Source organism: Diabrotica virgifera, chromosome 9 (genome assembly GCF_917563875.1).
Source record: "Diabrotica virgifera virgifera chromosome 9, PGI_DIABVI_V3a".
NCBI lineage: Eukaryota > Metazoa > Arthropoda > Insecta > Coleoptera > Chrysomelidae > Diabrotica > Diabrotica virgifera.
Window position 1 is genome coordinate 126093520 of NC_065451.1, and position 18398 is coordinate 126111917.

General features: G+C 36.1%; 1 long non-coding RNA gene across 1 annotated transcript; it reads left to right on the forward strand.

Annotated features, from left to right (window-relative positions):
- The first annotated feature begins 1022 nt into the window (after nucleotides 1–1022).
- Nucleotides 1023–3272, forward strand: LOC126892492 (uncharacterized). Its single transcript, XR_007700867.1, has 2 exons — nucleotides 1023–1430; nucleotides 2061–3272. It is a non-coding gene; the product is annotated as an uncharacterized LOC126892492 (long non-coding RNA).
- Nucleotides 3273–18398: the final 15126 nt, after the last annotated feature.

Genomic DNA, 18398 nt, shown 5'->3' on the forward strand with positions numbered 1-18398 from the left:
TGAACGACTAGGGCTTCTAATTGTCCAAGTGTGGCTTCTTGTGCCAGGGTACAGAAAACAACCGGCACAGCTGTCTTCTCAGATGGATTTTTTGTGGTTCCTTCGATAGTGGTATATATCTATAGGTAGAGGTTCAATTTTATTATGTAATGATTCAAAACACTGCTAGTACTTCAATATGAATGTATTATGTTACTACCAAAACATTATCGAATGGTGTCGATGTTAGCAAGTGGTTGAAATCATTTATTTGCTCTGAATCGTAATGAAAACGTACAACTTACAGTTTTTGAAATCATGTGTGTGCTCTGGAATCGACAGTTCGGTCGGCGGTTGAAGGTGTAAGAGATCGAGTTTTGAGTGTGCAGGGCTATCGTAGATTCAAAAGGTTGGATGCAAGGTTGGTCTGCAAGGGGCAGAGCTTTGGGATGGGCCTGATGAAGACTCCTTCACTGGTGCGAATCCGTACAGCCCTGACCTTTCCGTCCAAACCAGGAAATATTTCTGAAGAATTTTCCAACCAATATGGTTGATGTCATGTGATGCCAGGGGCATCTGGAAATATTTTAAACATCTTTCAAAATCAAATAATACATATAATGTAACCCAAACTGTTTAAAATCAATTTAAGGGTTTTTACCCGTACATTTTGGTGGCTGAAAGCATGTAAACCTGTGATAACACTGATGATGGAATATTGATTCTGAAAACGTTTTGTGATACAGCCCTTTTTAGGGATTTTAAATACATGTACCTTTTACAAAATAAGGTTTTTATTTTTTGAAATATTTCTAATATTCTGGCCAAAGGCCACTTGAGAGGGGGAGTCTCATCCTCTTTTAAGAGAACAAGTCAGGCATTTTAAGTCGGCAGGGTCACTAGAGAGAGGGCAAATTGGCCTGGAATTTAATATAGCTTCTATCTGAATTAGTATAGTGGCGAGTTCTTCAAAAGTCAAATGAGCGTTGCCTAATATTCGACGAATGTGAAATTTGGTCGATTTTATGGCGGATTTATAACAGTCCGTTAACTTTAATTATCTTTATAGTTATTTTATTTAAATTTTAATAACGGTTTGTCATTAAATTATACTTAAAAATAATAAGATCTAACTAAAATAAATCTTTGACTGACGTCATACTTAACTATTAGTTGGCACAAGTACTTCAGTTGGTATTAGACACCATTCGCTGTCATGTGAGTTTCGTTCTGTGGGGCTTCTCGTCTAACGACAGGAAATATTGGACACTTCGCTTGGTACGCTAGAACGGAAAAGTGGCGGATGGCTGATTGAAAAGGACGGAAATTTTAATACAATAGTTTCAAGCTTTTATAAGTGATATTTAGTGGCAAATTATTGGTGGTGTTTTGGAGAAGCTAGGAGACTAAGTTTTGGGAGATCCCGGAGGAATTGGAAGTCATGTCATCCGGTAAATTTTTTTTTACTCTTAAAAAGGTTGAGAAAAAGGAACGAATATGGCCGCTATCATGTCATATTAAATTCCTATTGAATTTATTTCTGTAAATGTATGAATCGGAGTTGTTCTTTGAATTTAGTATCTTTAATTATATCCATAGTTCGAAAATATACACTCAGATGAAGATTATCTTGTCACATATCCTGTAAATTATATCATTTGATTTGTGTGGTTATGTCAACCTCATAATATTGAATTCAAATTTTACAGATTACATTCATTATTCTCTATTCTATTAGATTGTGTGTATTCTAGCCACCTTAAATTCGTTCCAAAAGCCAGTATTTTTCTTAAAATTTACAACACATTACATTATCCCATACCATTTTTAATAATAAAAAAATACCCTTTATAGACATATTTTTCAGATAAAAATCATATTCTGTATTAAATATTGAATTTAAAGTTAAATCCCAAATTAATGTGTGTAATGTGAATCAAGGTCAAATCCATCATTGTTTTTGCTAATGATCTTTTTGTTGTTCATTCTGAAAAAAAGATATCTCATTTCTTTTCCTTTGGCTCTTTGACCTTTCCTTAGATTCTGACATTGAAACTAAAACGGGACATGTTTGTTTTTAGCCACTTGGGGGAAATCTTAAACTGTAACCAGTCCGTCAGCTCCCCTCACAACTGGGAGCAACCGTTCTACGCCAAGCCAGGTCATTTGGAGACCAGCCTGGAGAACCTCCCACATACCTACTTTGTATCCTGCCCTCTGCACCCCAGAAGGGCATCGGTATATTAATTGGTACAAGCTAGCACCATCCCTGTGCTAATTCGCCTACCAGGGATTTTGGAATCCGTAGCAAGGACACTCTCGGGGACCATTTAGGGTTTGTTTTGGGACACTTAGTATCTGCTAGTGATTGTCACTTCCACTATTACACCACATTCATTTTTTGTATAAGACTCGGGACATTTATTTTGATGATTAAGTTTTATAGTTTATCGCACATATTTTGTTTCAATATTTAAGTTGCATATTGTTTTTATATATCTATAATAGTTGATAGTGTTCCCCAAACCAGTAAACTCTCTGGTCAAAGAGGTTTGAGCTCAGATCATCTTTTCCCCATATGAGATTCTCTTTACCTTTATATATTACCTGAAATTTACTTGTACCATTTATTTACTTAATTAACTTTATATTTTTAGTACTAACCTTGCTTGTCTCCACTTATCAATTTAAAATTATATACTTTGTCCTCTTAATTTGCTTAATTTATTAACTTATTCATATAACTTTAATCTTTCTTTAGTCAATCATAATTATTTAACTTATTTGCTTAACTTTACTTAAATTCATTTAATCAATTTCTAATTATATCTTTGGACGCTATTCCCTTTGAATAGCTATCCATTTTACTTGTTATATTTTTTAGTGACTACGTGTCGAAGCAACTGATTTTTATATATCAAGTAGACCGTAGGTTCACCTTAATGAGGCTAGTGCCTATTTAACTCTTTGAGAGTTACGGAAATTATTCATTGTGAATAATCCTCCCTTAATTATATTCTGGTTCATTAGTTCTATAGGGTTTAACGTTGCTGTACGTATTGCAATCGTACAATTATTTGGTGAAGGTTGTTATTTAACCTAGTATATGTAAGTTGGGGGTATGCTCCATATAAGAGCTACTCCATTACTAATGTAACTATAGATTATATTTATATTACTATAGGTAATTATTTCCCATTGTCATTTTAGAGTTACATAGTTTGTATTTTTCTAACTCAGAGGTTGTCAAAAATCTACGTAGTTATATTTAATAAATATTTATTTGTTTTGTATATCCATTATTTTTTTTCCCATTTTTGAATTTAATATATTTACTATTTAACAGCAGTGTAAGATACCTGGAAGTTTGGTCCATTCCAACTTCTGGCGCCCATAATTCAGTCTATTTTATTTATCTCCTATATTCTTCTATTTTTATTATATTATTATATTTATCTAATTTATTTTCTGAACATATATTTTTATCTTAAAAGATTTCCCTTTTTCTAGTCATCATCTCTCTTTAGGTTGAGCTACTGTTCTTCGACAGGCATGCAAACGAGCCGTATCCATCCTTGAGTGTCAAGTTGCTCTCTTGCATCTATAGCTAGCCAACTCTATTCAGTTTGCCTCTGTCTTTCCATACTTCCATTATCAGTTCATCACCCTCCTTCATTCATTTCATCTTATCATTTTAGTTCAACAAATACTACTGCAAAGTAGTATTTTTGTTACAGATTCCCAGATTCCTCCCCAATGAGGACTGTTAGGGGGTATCCTCACATCCTAAATTTAAAATGTTTTGGGCCAATAATCCTCGAGATGGTGAGTCTGCTGCATTTTCTGCAGATTTTACGTGGCGCCAGTGAAAGGTATTTGTCAATTCAGTGATTTGAGCAACTGTATTGGAAACAAAGGTATTCCAGCGGGACGCATGAGACTGCATCCACGATAGTGCTATTTTTGAATCGCTCCATAGATTGACGATAGAGAATGACAGTTTGTTTTCATATGTTGATATGATTCGTTTGGTGAGTTTTGCGAGGAGTAGCATAGCACAGAGTTAGCATGTCCTGATAGGGCTTAGCCTAGATTTTCCGGTAACCATTATGCAGGAACTGTGTTATCAGAGTATAATGTACGAAAATAAATGCATGCTGCATAAGCTTTTTCGCTACTGTCAGCAAATCCATGAATTTGTATGTTGGTGATTTTCTTATTAAGAAATAGACAGCGTGGGATTTTTAATGATTTTAAGTGAGGTATATTATTTACAAAAATTTTCCATTCCTTTTCTAAGGACGGAGGCAAGATATCATCCCAGTCCATTCGTTCGAGGAAAAGTTTCTTAATGAATAACTTTCCATGTAGAATCACCGGAGTTATTAACCCCAAGGGGTCATACATTCTGGCTAAAGTGGATAGAGCAGTTCTTTTTGTAACGTGAGTGTCAGTTGGGGCTTCAGGTACGGAAATTGAGAGTGTATCTGGAGAAGGGTTCCATGAAAGTCCTAAAACCTTATTAGAGGTATTTTCGATTTGTATATCATATGAAGTGGGTTGATCATTATTGCAATATTTTTCAGTAAACCTTTTTAAGGGTAATTCTAAGGGTATGTGCGTCTGCGGCAGTGGGGTAGTTATTCTATCAAGTACGTAACAAGACATTTTAAGCTTATTGCTTGTATTATTAGTCGAGAAGATTGTAAGATCTGCCATTACGGTGGACATGATTGAGCTCTGTGCGATTCCAGAAATTTGAAGTGGTTGTTAGTGAGTTTTACAGCTAATTTTTTCAAAGAGTTTCCTTGATATGAAGCTACTTTGACTGGCATTATCGAGAAGCGCCTTAGCCGTTATCATATGACCTGATTTTGATCGAAGGGTTACTTTATTTGTTGTTAATAGAACATTACAAGGGTTAGCTGAAAATGTAGGTTCGCCTGTGGAATTTAGAGATACCGCTGTAACGGACTCGGGGTGCGAGTTATTGCCAGAAGAGGATGGCATGTCGTCGAATTCTGTGTGAGTTTTATTAGAAGAGTTTAAATTAAAGTTTGACTGTTCTTGAGTTTGACGGTTATGATTTGAGTTTTGATGACGATAATTATTATGTTTTCTGGAATTGACATCAGAATGTGTTTGAGTTGAATTGTACCTCCAATTATGCTGATTGCCCTGAGGATTGGTAGTTCTTTGGCCTTGAGATAGGCTTGAATTTTGAGATTGTTGCGAGAAGTTTCTGTTGTGGGTTTTTTGTATGTGCAAGATGGTGTGATGCTTCTTAGAGCAGATTGAACAAGTTCTAGAGATGCACTCATTGTGTGTCCTGTGCCTAAACAATTCGTGCACATGTGCTGAGAGTGTGTGAAACTTAATTTATCAAAGTGAGATATATATGAGGCTGGACAACGATATATTTTATGAGAGGAGTCATTGCAATATATACATTTCGGAATAAGTTTTTCCGTTTTATAGTCACGTGCGTCATTTAAATCGCCCAATAAAATGCATATATCTTCTAGAATGTCTAGAAACTCGTCTAAAGTAGGTAGTTCAGATTTGGTTCGTTTTTCTCCGTATTGTTTTTTCGAGTTGTAGTCAATTTTTCGTGATAAGATGTAAACCAGTATGATATCCCAAGTATCTACGGGAATGTCGCAAGTTTTTCAAAGATTGTATATGTTTTCTTATTGTGTGTAATCTCTCAGATTCTGGGCATTAGCCTTAGTAAGAGCGGGGTAGTCCAAAATGGATTTTAAGTATGCGTTAGTTATGCTTAAGTTGTTAGAGTAGCGTTTTTCTAGGAGGTCAAAAGCAATGTTAAAGTTATCGTTAGTTCTCGGGAGTCAATTAAGGCGAGAGCTTCATTTTTTAGCGAAGATTTCAGGTAGATGAACCGTTGAATGTTTGTTAGAGAGGGTGTAGCACTTAGAAATAAGGGGGAAGATAAAAGCTTGGAAAATTTAGATACTGCTTAAATACAAAAGGGTCGAGAAACTAGGGGATATTTCTAAACACTACTTTGCTACGGCGGCTCGTGTTTTGGTTGGAGAGCTAAGGTTGTGAGTTCGTTAAGAAGAAGTTAGGGATTAGGGAATATTTACTACTATCAAAAATTTAAACAAGGGTACTTACAGATATCCTGGGGTGTTAAATATTAATCCTGGCTATATTTTGTTAGGGCGCCTTACCAGGAGTTTTACTTTCTATGATCATCCAACATCTTAAAATTTGACTCTAAAAAGCTTTTAAAGTTTGTGGTTAAAATTTTGCCAATAGGTTAGCGGTAAATAAACAGGACAAAATACACAGTTATGGCATTTATTGAAAAATTATTCCTTGACATAACAAAACTTTCAGATTACATAAAAGATTACCTGTAAAAAAAAATACATCTACTTTTCTGAACATAGGTTATGGTGCACCAAAAGATAAACAATAATATTATTGTTTTGAGGATTTGATATCTGACTTAATTATGACTTGTATAACTGACTGACTGACCTAATTATGACATATATTATAGCATTTGCATTAAAACAAAAATTTATATTCATTCAGGGAACAATGTTTACATTAAAGAATTACTGACTACTCCTCGTAGTACTTAATTATTGAAAATAACAACAACTATGTCACCTGTCAAATATCATTCCGTAAATCTTTTATTTTTAACTATTTCAAAAGGTTTCAAAAAGGATTTTAACATTAACTTACAATTATGTCTTTACAATAATATTTTAATGATGGAAGCAAAATTATTCTTTGTTCTGTTCAACAATTTACTTTTTCATCTTTGTATTTTAAGTTCCAAAAAGATTTATTTTTTTTATGTTGAAAGAAATTAACGTTATTAGTTTGAGAATTTTATAATTATTAAAAGTCACTATACCTTAAAATTCAAAACTTCACCATTGTGAAACTTGACATGACACTTGACAGCACGTACGTAGTTCATACGTCACTCGAAGGGGAAAATGTCAATGGAAAATTACTGATTGCACCATATACCATTATACCATGAAAATACCATAAAACAAAAGAAATTTGCTTATTTACCTCGGGAAATAGGTTTTCTAATCCAGGAGACGGGAGGCTTGGGTTTAATTCATCACTACGATATTAGTACTATGCCGGCTTTCATAAATACATACGCAGTATTTTTACAAAGCGTATATTACACTTTTACCATCAAAAAAGGAACTGCTACACCATCAAACTGATGGTACACCTACTTAACAACAACACAGAAGAACTTTGATAGATCCCATTTACTTGGAAATTCTTTTTGCGTCACAAAAAAGCCGGTAACTCACTATCGATGTTTACTGATTCACTACCATTGTAAGAATGCCTGCTTTCTTCTCCGTCTCCTGCCAAAATTCCTTGATCCTGTCACTACGCAATTTCCGGCTTCCGTTCTTCAGAGCCAATTACGAGCTTCGATCTTTGTACCAAATTCAAACAAACCAATCAAATTGATTTTCAACATTTATTCTAGAAAGTTCATCAACGCATTAGAACTGTACTTTTGTCAAAACTTCTTACAAATTCTGTTTTTGCGTCTCAAATAAACAGGAATCTTGTAACACATTGAAATGTTGCGGAATACTTCGTAGATGTATACAGGTGCGGTTTTAGAAAATTCCTTGCAATCTGAATTTAAGTAAAAAACTGAATAAAAAAATTTGGACTTCTTAGAGAGGGATTGTAAAATCTATACAAATCTAAAGATCATATTTTCACTGGTTTTTTAAACGCTACACAGCCTCCTCCGAAAAGAGAAAGCTCGGATAGCTATCCAGTTTTCGATAAACCAAACAAAAATCAACCATGACTCCTTGAGTGAGGCTAAACAATCACATCAAAAATTTTTTTAGATGATGGCTAGTGGGGATTAAATTAAACAAACAAACGTTAGGGATTGGGCTAGCGTACCATCGATCGCCAGACTCTTTAAAGTCGAGTAGACTTAAATGTGTAATGACTCTAAAATGAACTGTAGGTGACAAGAGTTTCTGTGCCTTGGGAAAGAAACTAAACTTGTGCCCTGTGTGGACCTCGCTGACATCCACAGCAGTAACACAAGTGACATACCAGGGCAGACACAGCCTTGTCACCTCGTTGCCTAACCGCGAGCGGTTCTCAAAAACTAAACAAATCATTTGAGCTCTAGGCTCAGCAGATAGGCATCTGCCTAAACTCCACTAAACGCCTAGCGAGTTTCAGGGAATTTTGTTGGCAACGGTTCAGCAAAAATGAGGATTTAGAATCTCCATTCTAAATACCTCAATGAGACAACGTAATCTTAACATTTGTCTCAAGTCGAGATCGGTAACTTTATGTTAAACGTCTCACAGGGAATATACTCACTTCAACAACTAGACTAAAATAAAAGAAGACTAACAAAGGGGGATACAACAACAACAAGGGCCAAATCACAACAAATTCATACAAGGGGGTATACGACAACAACAGGGACCAAAAGACGACATACCAAAATCAAAGAGAATATCAACTTCTTATCAAGACTAAGGGAACTGAAGAACAATACAGGGGGAACATGGAATAGGGGATCAGGACTAAGGGGATGACATATTATCTCCATCAGATACAAAAGGTTTTAAGTCTTTAACATGCCATTTACCAAGATCAGAACCATTTAAATCAGAGAGACGATACACCACTGGTGACAACTTTTCACGGACTGTAGCTTCAATGTACCTCGGTGCTAGTTTAGACATAAACTTGTTAGCAGCATTAGACAGGACTTTATTCCTTTTCCATACTCTATCTCCTACTTGGAATTGGACTTCTCTTCTTCGTAAGTTGTAACTTCTAGCGTTACGTTCATATCCTTTTCGAAGATTAGCCCTGACCTTTTCGAAGACTTGACTTAATCCTTTTACTTCTGAAGCATACATATCACGGTTACCAGGAATAATTTCTAGATCTTGCTTCCGTTGATCGTTTTGATCAACACCATAGTAGTTTCCACTCAGGGGAACATGACGGCCATAATTAAGGAAAGCTGGGGTGTATCCAGTTACTTCGTGCTTTGCGGTATTAATAGCTTGTCTGATCTTTGCTAAATTCTTGTCCCAGTCTACGTGGTCTTTTATATACATACGGATTGCTGTTCCAATGGTTTTATTATTTCTCTCCACAAAATTACATTGTGGTGCATACACGGGGCTAAACCATACTTTCTGAACATTATACCTACTACAGAGATTAATTAGAAGAGGGTTGTTCAGATTTGAGGCATTATCACAAATCACATACTGGGGAACACCAAACATCAGGAAGACATTATCTTCCAAAAATTCAGTAATACTCTTAGCCGTAGCCTTCCTCAAAGGATGGACTAAGGTATATTTACTAAACCAATCAGCAACCACTAATAACCATGTATAACCTTTTTTAGAACGAACAAAGGGACCTATCAGATCAATGGCAACTATTTGCCAGGGGAATTGGGCTTCTCTCTGCTTACCCATTTTACCTAAAGGAGCATGATTTGGTGTTTTCTGAGCACCACAAACTTTACATGATCTGACAAACTTAAGCACATCACAACGCATTTTGGGCCAATAGTACCTTTCTTGAATACGGGACAAAGTTTTATAGAATCCAAAGTGAGCACACGTAGGTGGCTCATGACAAGATTGCATTACTTCTAATCTTTGGGGTTTGGGAACTAAAATTTTCCATTCAATATCATTAGTCTTGAAAGAATTGGGGGATGGGGCATACTTGTAAATGAAATCATTTTCCACTTTCCATTGTGGAAAATCACCAGGGGAACGGAGTATCTTTGATCTTAAATCATCGAACCAAGGGTCTATTCTGTCAAGATCTATTTCTAGATAATCAACTTTTTGGGCATCTTTGGGTGTATCATTGGTATGAGCTCGAGATAAAGCATCAGGGACTAAATGGGATGTTCCTTTTCTATGAATCAAATCGAAGGTATGTTGTCTTAGGCGCATAGCCCACCTGGCTAATTTGCCTGTAGGATTGGACAGTTTATTCAACCAGAGAAGTGAATGGTGGTCAGTAATGACCGAAAACTTAACTCCTTCAATATAACCTCGAAATTTCTCGATAGCGAAGATCACTGCGAGACATTCTCGCTCTGTAACTGAATAATTTCTTTCAGCTCGGGAAAGGGACCTACTTGCATAAGCTATAACTTTTTCTTCACCATCAATAGTTTGAGTCAAGACACCACCAAGACCAGTGTCAGATGCATCACATTGCACAACAAAGGGAAGTTCGAAATTGGGTTGGGCTAAGATAGGGGCAGAAATTAGGAGTTCCTTAATTTTCAAAAAAGCTTTTTCAGCTTCACTAGTCCAAACTACTGGTTGTTTTTTCTTTCTATGACCTTTAAGGAGGTCATTAATAGGGGAGGCTAAACTGGAAAAATCTCTAATGAAACGACGATACCAGGAACACATACCTATAAATCTTTTAATTTCAGTAGAATTAGATGGCCTGGGATAATTAACCATAGCTAAGATTTTTTCAGGATCTGCTTTAAGGGAATTGTTACCAACTACATAACCAAGATACTTCAATTCAGATTTAAAAAAATCACACTTATCGATGTTAATGGTCAAGTTTGCTTCTTTCAGTTTATCTCTTATAATTTTCAACAATCGGATATGTTCTTCAAAAGATGGGGTACACACTATGATGTCATCTAAATAACAGAATATATAGGGTTCAAATTCAGGGCCAAAGATAGCATCAACTAATCTTTGTTGAATCTGTGCACTATTACACAAACCAAAAGGAACAGAAGTGAATTGAAAGGAACCTCTACCAGAAACATTAAAGGCTGTCTTTTTCCTAGAGTCAGGATGCAGCGGGATTTGCCAAAAAGCTTTTCTTAAGTCAATGGAACTAATGCATTTAGCTCCTCTAAGTAACGAAAGAATTCTGTCTATTTGGGGCAAAGGATATGTATCATGAACAGTGACTTCATTTAATGAACGACCATCAAAACAGAACCTATATTCACCTGACTTTTTCTTGACTAATAATACAGGACTTGACCATGGGGATTGGGCTGGTTCGATTACTCCTAATCGTAACATATCGTCTAACTCTTCATGTAGTATTTTATTCATGTATGGGGATAAAGGATATTGTCTTTTCTTAAATGGCTTTGCATCACCAGTGTCAATAACCATTTCAATTTTATTGGTTCTTCCAATGTAGTTGGAACTAGAAATTTCCTCAAAAGAAGCGACTGTGGAATCTACTAAATTTTTTTCAGTGGGGGAAAATGAGTCTACAGAATACAAAGTTTCTGTTTTCTCTTCCTTTTGGGAAGAATGCCATGTTCCATCTCTAAAATTCAAGAACACTGAAAATTTATGCATAAAGTTACTTCCCAAAATAAAACTATGGGGAACGGAGGGTACGACAAGAAATTTCACTACTTGGGAAACACCATCAGCCTCAATTGGAAGATCAATAGTACCAACAACTGATTTTTGAGAACCATCTGCTAAGCAGACGTGTTTACAGGGGGTAGAATTATATTTAATTCCTTGGGAATCCAAAAATTTAACTCCAGCGGCACCTACTACCGATGTGGTGCAACCACTGTCTAAGAGGGCGACAAAGTTTTTAGAAAAGATAGAAATACTAACATGAGGACGACTGTCACAACCTTTCTTTTCAAAAAGAGGGTTAAGTATGTTTTGGGGGAATTTGTCGGGCTTAACTCTATATGGAGTGCAACTGCCGACTGGCTGCACACTACCTAGTTTTTTTGACACATACAGGAGGACGTTCTCACTCCTTTATTACCACAACGAGAACAAGACATTTCTCTGTTTGTACAATTGCGAGAAATGTGGTTGGGCTTACCACAAGTAAAACAAAAAATAATTTTTCTAGGGTTGTCATGTGTTTGGTAGGGTTGTGGAGGGGGTTGCATTGAATGAGGTTGATAGGAAGAAGACTGATTTCCATACGGTCGATAGGGAGGGGATTGCATCAACGGAGGTGGATAAGAAGACTGATTTCTGTGGGGTGGATAAGAAGAAGAAGACTGATGTCTTTCTGGTGGATAAGAAGAAGAAGACTGATGTCTTTCATCAGTATCTACTGGAGGATTGGGTCTCTCATTTCTCTGCGTAGACTTGGATTTCTTAAAGGGACGATCTTGCTTTTCTCGTTTGTCTCCTTTGGGGTTATCAGGCTTGTCTTGTTTATCAAGTACCTGAAGCTTCTCTTGGGGTTTTTCTGAATCCTCTAATGAAATACCAGCAAGACCTTTTGTAGTTTGAAGCAGGGGCAAAACATTTTGCTCCAAACGTTTAACAGTTATGACTAACATTTCGACAGTGGGAAAATCTTGAAGGGCTACGAGTGGAATATAATCCACCAAAATATTTTTTCTTAAAATCTTTACTCGTTGGGCTTCAGACGGGTACTCTTCTAAACGTTTAAAGAGATTCTCCATGATTGCGGAATAAATAGTGATTGACTCAGACTTTTTTTGTTTTCGACCTTTAATTTCATCAAGGAGATTATCATTATAATCTGGGGGTAGGAAAGCAGTTTTGAGAAGGGTTACCAACTCATTCCAACTGTTAACTGTATTTCCAACACTCCTATACCAAATAGCAGCGTTTCCGTCGAATAACTCAAAAGCTGATCTAAACAGGACATCATCAGAAATATTTCTGGATCTAGCAGAATCTCTTACTTTTTCTAAAAATGTGGGAAGGGCTTTACTCTCACCATTAAATTTGATATTTAAATCAGAAACTCTAACAGGAGTTGAAATTTGTATAATAGGGGCTGAAACTGAACTAATAGGGGCAACGGGGACTGAAGTTGTACCACTAGTCGATGGGACGGACACATTGTCAGATGTCTCTTCCTTTTCTAAGACATCTCCAGTCAACATCAATAAATCCATCTTATAGTTGTCAATAACTTCTTTTATAGCTTCTTCTACATTATCAGGGAAATTTTCCAATCTGAAATCCAGATGACTGGACCTTGTTTTGAAACGAGCAAAGTCAGCCTTTGATGACTGTGCACTCATTGCCCGCGCAATACTTTGCAAATCTGCTAATATTGACTGGATTGTAGGTAACTCTTGATCAGGATCGACTACATTTTTAGTCAAATTAATGGAAGATGAGATGGTCTCTTTACTTAACTGACCTCTCAACAACTTACGTTTTTCTTCAACAGTCCTATTTTGGACATTAAAACCTCTTATGAAAAGTTCATAAGATAACTCATCGGTTTTCAGATCATTAACTTGGGTAGACTTCATTTTTAAAACTGGGGTGAAAACAACACACAGGGGAAAGACCAAAGGGAATAGTAGAAAGTATGACTTTCGGACAAAAAACCGTTTCTATTTATCAAACGAACACAAACCTCACTTGCACTCTCACGCAGCCAGATCCTAACCTCACTGACTTTGTTGCAACTTCTGCTCTTGGTCTGCAATCACTCAATAAACAAAAGAGGGGTCAATAAACTATTCGTCAAAAAATTCACACTCCACCACTGATACGGACTAACAGGGAATAACACAAGGGTACACAAAACAAACAGGAAACAACAGACTTAAATATTTTCAGACAAAACAGGGATAGACAAACACAAACAATATTGAAACTTGCTTCTCGAATGAGCTTACACGGGATAACACCAACAACGGTTCTTGTTCCGATAACTAATGGGAGTGTTCCTAGACAACTAAGCACACTTCCTTTATCACGAGTATTACACTTGTGATCTATTCTGGTACAAGAAGGGAAAGACAAATAGTAATTGGACTGACTAACTACTTTACTTCACGGATACACTCAAACTACTTCACAGGCAGACTCCAACTAACCTTTGGTATCTTTATGACACTGACAAAACTAGATTAGTTGAAAAAAAAATAATGGGACAACTAGACAACATTGGGACTAAAAACTCAAACGGAAACTACACAGACTATACACATATACTCAAATGACGAACAAAAAAAATCACAAAAACAAGTTATTCTGTAAAAAATTGTTAATCAATTATGAATAAATGCACAAATACAACTAAAATGTTATACTTTATCAATAGTTTCAATATTGGAATGTTCAACGCTACTTATATAGACTACTTGTCTATACAATCAATACTTTTTTAAAAAAAATTTAAATATTGCTTTCACCATGGGTACTGTATTAACATCTACTATAAGTACATACATAAAAACAATGTTAATACACTACTATGAGTACATATTTACACATCCTATTGAAAATTTTATACCACTTCGTAACGTTCTAAAAAAATGTAGGGGCTCTTGGGCTAAACTATGTTGCGATACTGGTTGTGATAGTAGAATCGGTCTCAAATCTGGGGCAAGGAGAGGAAATTAAGTTGAAAAACAGTTGGGACTAACTAAAAAAATGTAAACTGCTTGGGAACAACTTAACGATATGACTGGGGGGTGAAAAGAGACTGGCCTCACGTCTGAGGGTGCTATTTTGTAGCGCACAACTGGACACTGAAAGAGGCAGAAAAATGAATCGGCCCCACGTTCTAGGGCGACATTTTGTAGCGCTTAGAAATAAGGGGGAAGATAAAAGCTTGGAAAATTTAGATACTGCTTAAATACAAAAGGGTCGAGAAACTAGGGGATATTTCTAAACACTACTTTGCTACGGCGGCTCGTGTTTTGGTTGGAGAGCTAAGGTTGTGAGTTCGTTAAGAAGAAGTTAGGGATTAGGGAATATTTACTACTATCAAAAATTTAAACAAGGGTACTTACAGATATCCTGGGGTGTTAAATATTAATCCTGGCTATATTTTGTTAGGGCGCCTTACCAGGAGTTTTACTTTCTATGATCATCCAACATCTTAAAATTTGACTCTAAAAAGCTTTTAAAGTTTGTGGTTAAAATTTTGCCAATAGGTTAGCGGTAAATAAACAGGACAAAATACACAGTTATGGCATTTATTGAAAAATTATTCCTTGACATAACAAAACTTTCAGATTACATAAAAGATTACCTGTAAAAAAAATACATCTACTTTTCTGAACATAGGTTATGGTGCACCAAAAGATAAACAATAATATTATTGTTTTGAGGATTTGATATCTGACTTAATTATGACTTGTATAACTGACTGACTGACCTAATTATGACATATATTATAGCATTTGCATTAAAACAAAAATTTATATTCATTCAGGGAACAATGTTTACATTAAAGAATTACTGACTACTCCTCGTAGTACTTAATTATTGAAAATAACAACAACTATGTCACCTGTCAAATATCATTCCGTAAATCTTTTATTTTTAACTATTTCAAAAGGTTTCAAAAAGGATTTTAACATTAACTTACAATTATGTCTTTACAATAATATTTTAATGATGGAAGCAAAATTATTCTTTGTTCTGTTCAACAATTTACTTTTTCATCTTTGTATTTTAAGTTCCAAAAAGATTTATTTTTTTTATGTTGAAAGAAATTAACGTTATTAGTTTGAGAATTTTATAATTATTAAAAGTCACTATACCTTAAAATTCAAAACTTCACCATTGTGAAACTTGACATGACACTTGACAGCACGTACGTAGTTCATACGTCACTCGAAGGGGAAAATGTCAATGGAAAATTACTGATTGCACCATATACCATTATACCATGAAAATACCATAAAACAAAAGAAATTTGCTTATTTACCTCGGGAAATAGGTTTTCTAATCCAGGAGACGGGAGGCTTGGGTTTAATTCATCACTACGATATTAGTACTATGCCGGCTTTCATAAATACATACGCAGTATTTTTACAAAGCGTATATTACACTTTTACCATCAAAAAAGGAACTGCTACACCATCAAACTGATGGTACACCTACTTAACAACAACACAGAAGAACTTTGATAGATCCCATTTACTTGGAAATTCTTTTTGCGTCACAAAAAAGCCGGTAACTCACTATCGATGTTTACTGATTCACTACCATTGTAAGAATGCCTGCTTTCTTCTCCGTCTCCTGCCAAAATTCCTTGATCCTGTCACTACGCAATTTCCGGCTTCCGTTCTTCAGAGCCAATTACGAGCTTCGATCTTTGTACCAAATTCAAACAAACCAATCAAATTGATTTTCAACATTTATTCTAGAAAGTTCATCAACGCATTAGAACTGTACTTTTGTCAAAACTTCTTACAAATTCTGTTTTTGCGTCTCAAATAAACAGGAATCTTGTAACACATTGAAATGTTGCGGAATACTTCGTAGATGTATACAGGTGCGGTTTTAGAAAATTCCTTGCAATCTGAATTTAAGTAAAAAACTGAATAAAAAAATTTGGACTTCTTAGAGAGGGATTGTAAAATCTATACAAATCTAAAGATCATATTTTCACTGGTTTTTTAAACGCTACAAGGGTTATCAATAATTAAAGAGGTGAAGAGTTGGAGGAAAGATGTCCATTCATCATAGCTTCCTGAAAAAATTTGGGTAGATAATTTAGGCAATTTTACATTAGTAGGCGTGGTTAGTGTGACAGTGGGAGTTTGAGTGACAATAGTGGGTAGACTTGACTCTACGAGAGATCGGCACCTTTCGCGTAATAAAGATAAATATTTAAATTAATTGCCTTCCATAACATCACGATTTTCAAAAGCATCGGCAACGTCACTAGTCTGCTCTATGTCATCTTGTATTTCGTTATAACGTTCAAAATTTTTAATTATTGCTTGTTCTCTTAATTGTATTTCTGTTACGGTTAACTGAGAGGCTAAAAATTTTTCACACCAATTATATGCTCGCGTTAAGCCTGACTGCCGTTGCTCGTTGCTTCTTCAGTGCCTCCATTATTAATTAAGTACAGTAATTAATAATTAAGTAATTATTAATTAATTATTAAGTAATTATATTAATTAAGTACAGTAATTAATAATTAGTAATTAATAATACAGTAATTAAGCAAGTATGATATCAAGAATTAAAACCACCCTACAATCACTGCGTAAACACTAGCGCGGTAGATAACCCACAAATTTTACAAGCGCCCTGAAAGAAAAAACAAAAGCCAAGTTCAACAAGAACAATAAAAATATAAATAAATGTGAATTTTTCAACGTGTTGATATGTGTAGTATTTATAAAAAATGGTTAAAAGTATATGGAGGCACTGTGAAAGAGTATATTGTTTGCTGCATAGCATCAAGGTCCTTTGCCTTTTTTTGCTGGTCTTGGGTGGGGCTTGAGGGGTTTCGTGGTCTTTTGCAGGCCTGTTTCTCCTCGATGCGCCGGTTGTAAGTGTTCGACATGTCGAACTCTACGCGGGTTTGGGATTTTTCAGAAACCTGAAGGGTTTCATCATCGTGGGTTTGGGAGTTTTCAGAAACCTGAGGGGTTTCTTCGAGATCATTATAGATAGCTTTGACCTCTTCATCGGAGAGCTTATTTTGTTCTAGCATGAGTTCGTCCTCAGAACTAGAGTCCACTTCCTCCATCTCCGACTTGGGCGAAGAGGCTCTAGGGGTGGATTCGTCGCCAGAAGCATCGTCGTCAGACGACTCATGCTCTGACTTCGAGAGGGATGTGGGTAGATTGGGCATATCGAGACTTGGAGCGGAAGTGCTCTGTGAAAGCTCTGAGCTTTCAAACGACGACATTTACTCTACTTAAAAGACTCTGTTTTTTTCGGTTGGTTGGACCGCTGTCCAGCCAATTTCTGGGTGCCTTCCCAGGGACCTACGCGGCTGTATCACGCCCTAACTTGCGATAGGGAGGGTTCCACTTTATTTTTCTCAGCTATCAGGCCCAGGTGTCCGGGTCTGTCCGATGTGAAATTCAAAATTTCCACACCTTACATTGTCTTTCCTACGGAGGCACAGATAGCTCCCGACAGGCACAAGGTCCGCTCGCTTCTTCACTTGCTAGTCTTGGATTGTAATTTCCCAGAGAACTCAATGAAAATAAAATTCCCTCGACTAATCACATCCAAAGATGTCGCTTTTGCCTCTCGGTTTTACATAAGAGCGTGGATCTCTCTCCCGCGTACCGTGTCTTACTCACGGTGATCTGAAAAGATCAGCTAGGTCGAGTCGTCCCCACTCCTTTGGCTTCTCTTCGCTGCTAGCGATCTGCACACGTCTTGACTGTTCAGCGTCGGCTGAACTACTACCTACTACTCCTTCCATCAACTGCACTTAAGCGTTCTTTAAAGCTTAACGTTCTGTCAAAAACCACGCCTAGGTTTAAAATAAGTAGTGTTCCAAAAATTAGTTCCTAAAATATCATTGAGTTGGATCTTTAAAAATATCAATTCAAAAATACTAATTCTAATTCCCTTCTACCCATGGGGTGTGGTGGAGAATACTAATAACAACTATAAACTAACCGTCACTAAAAAACA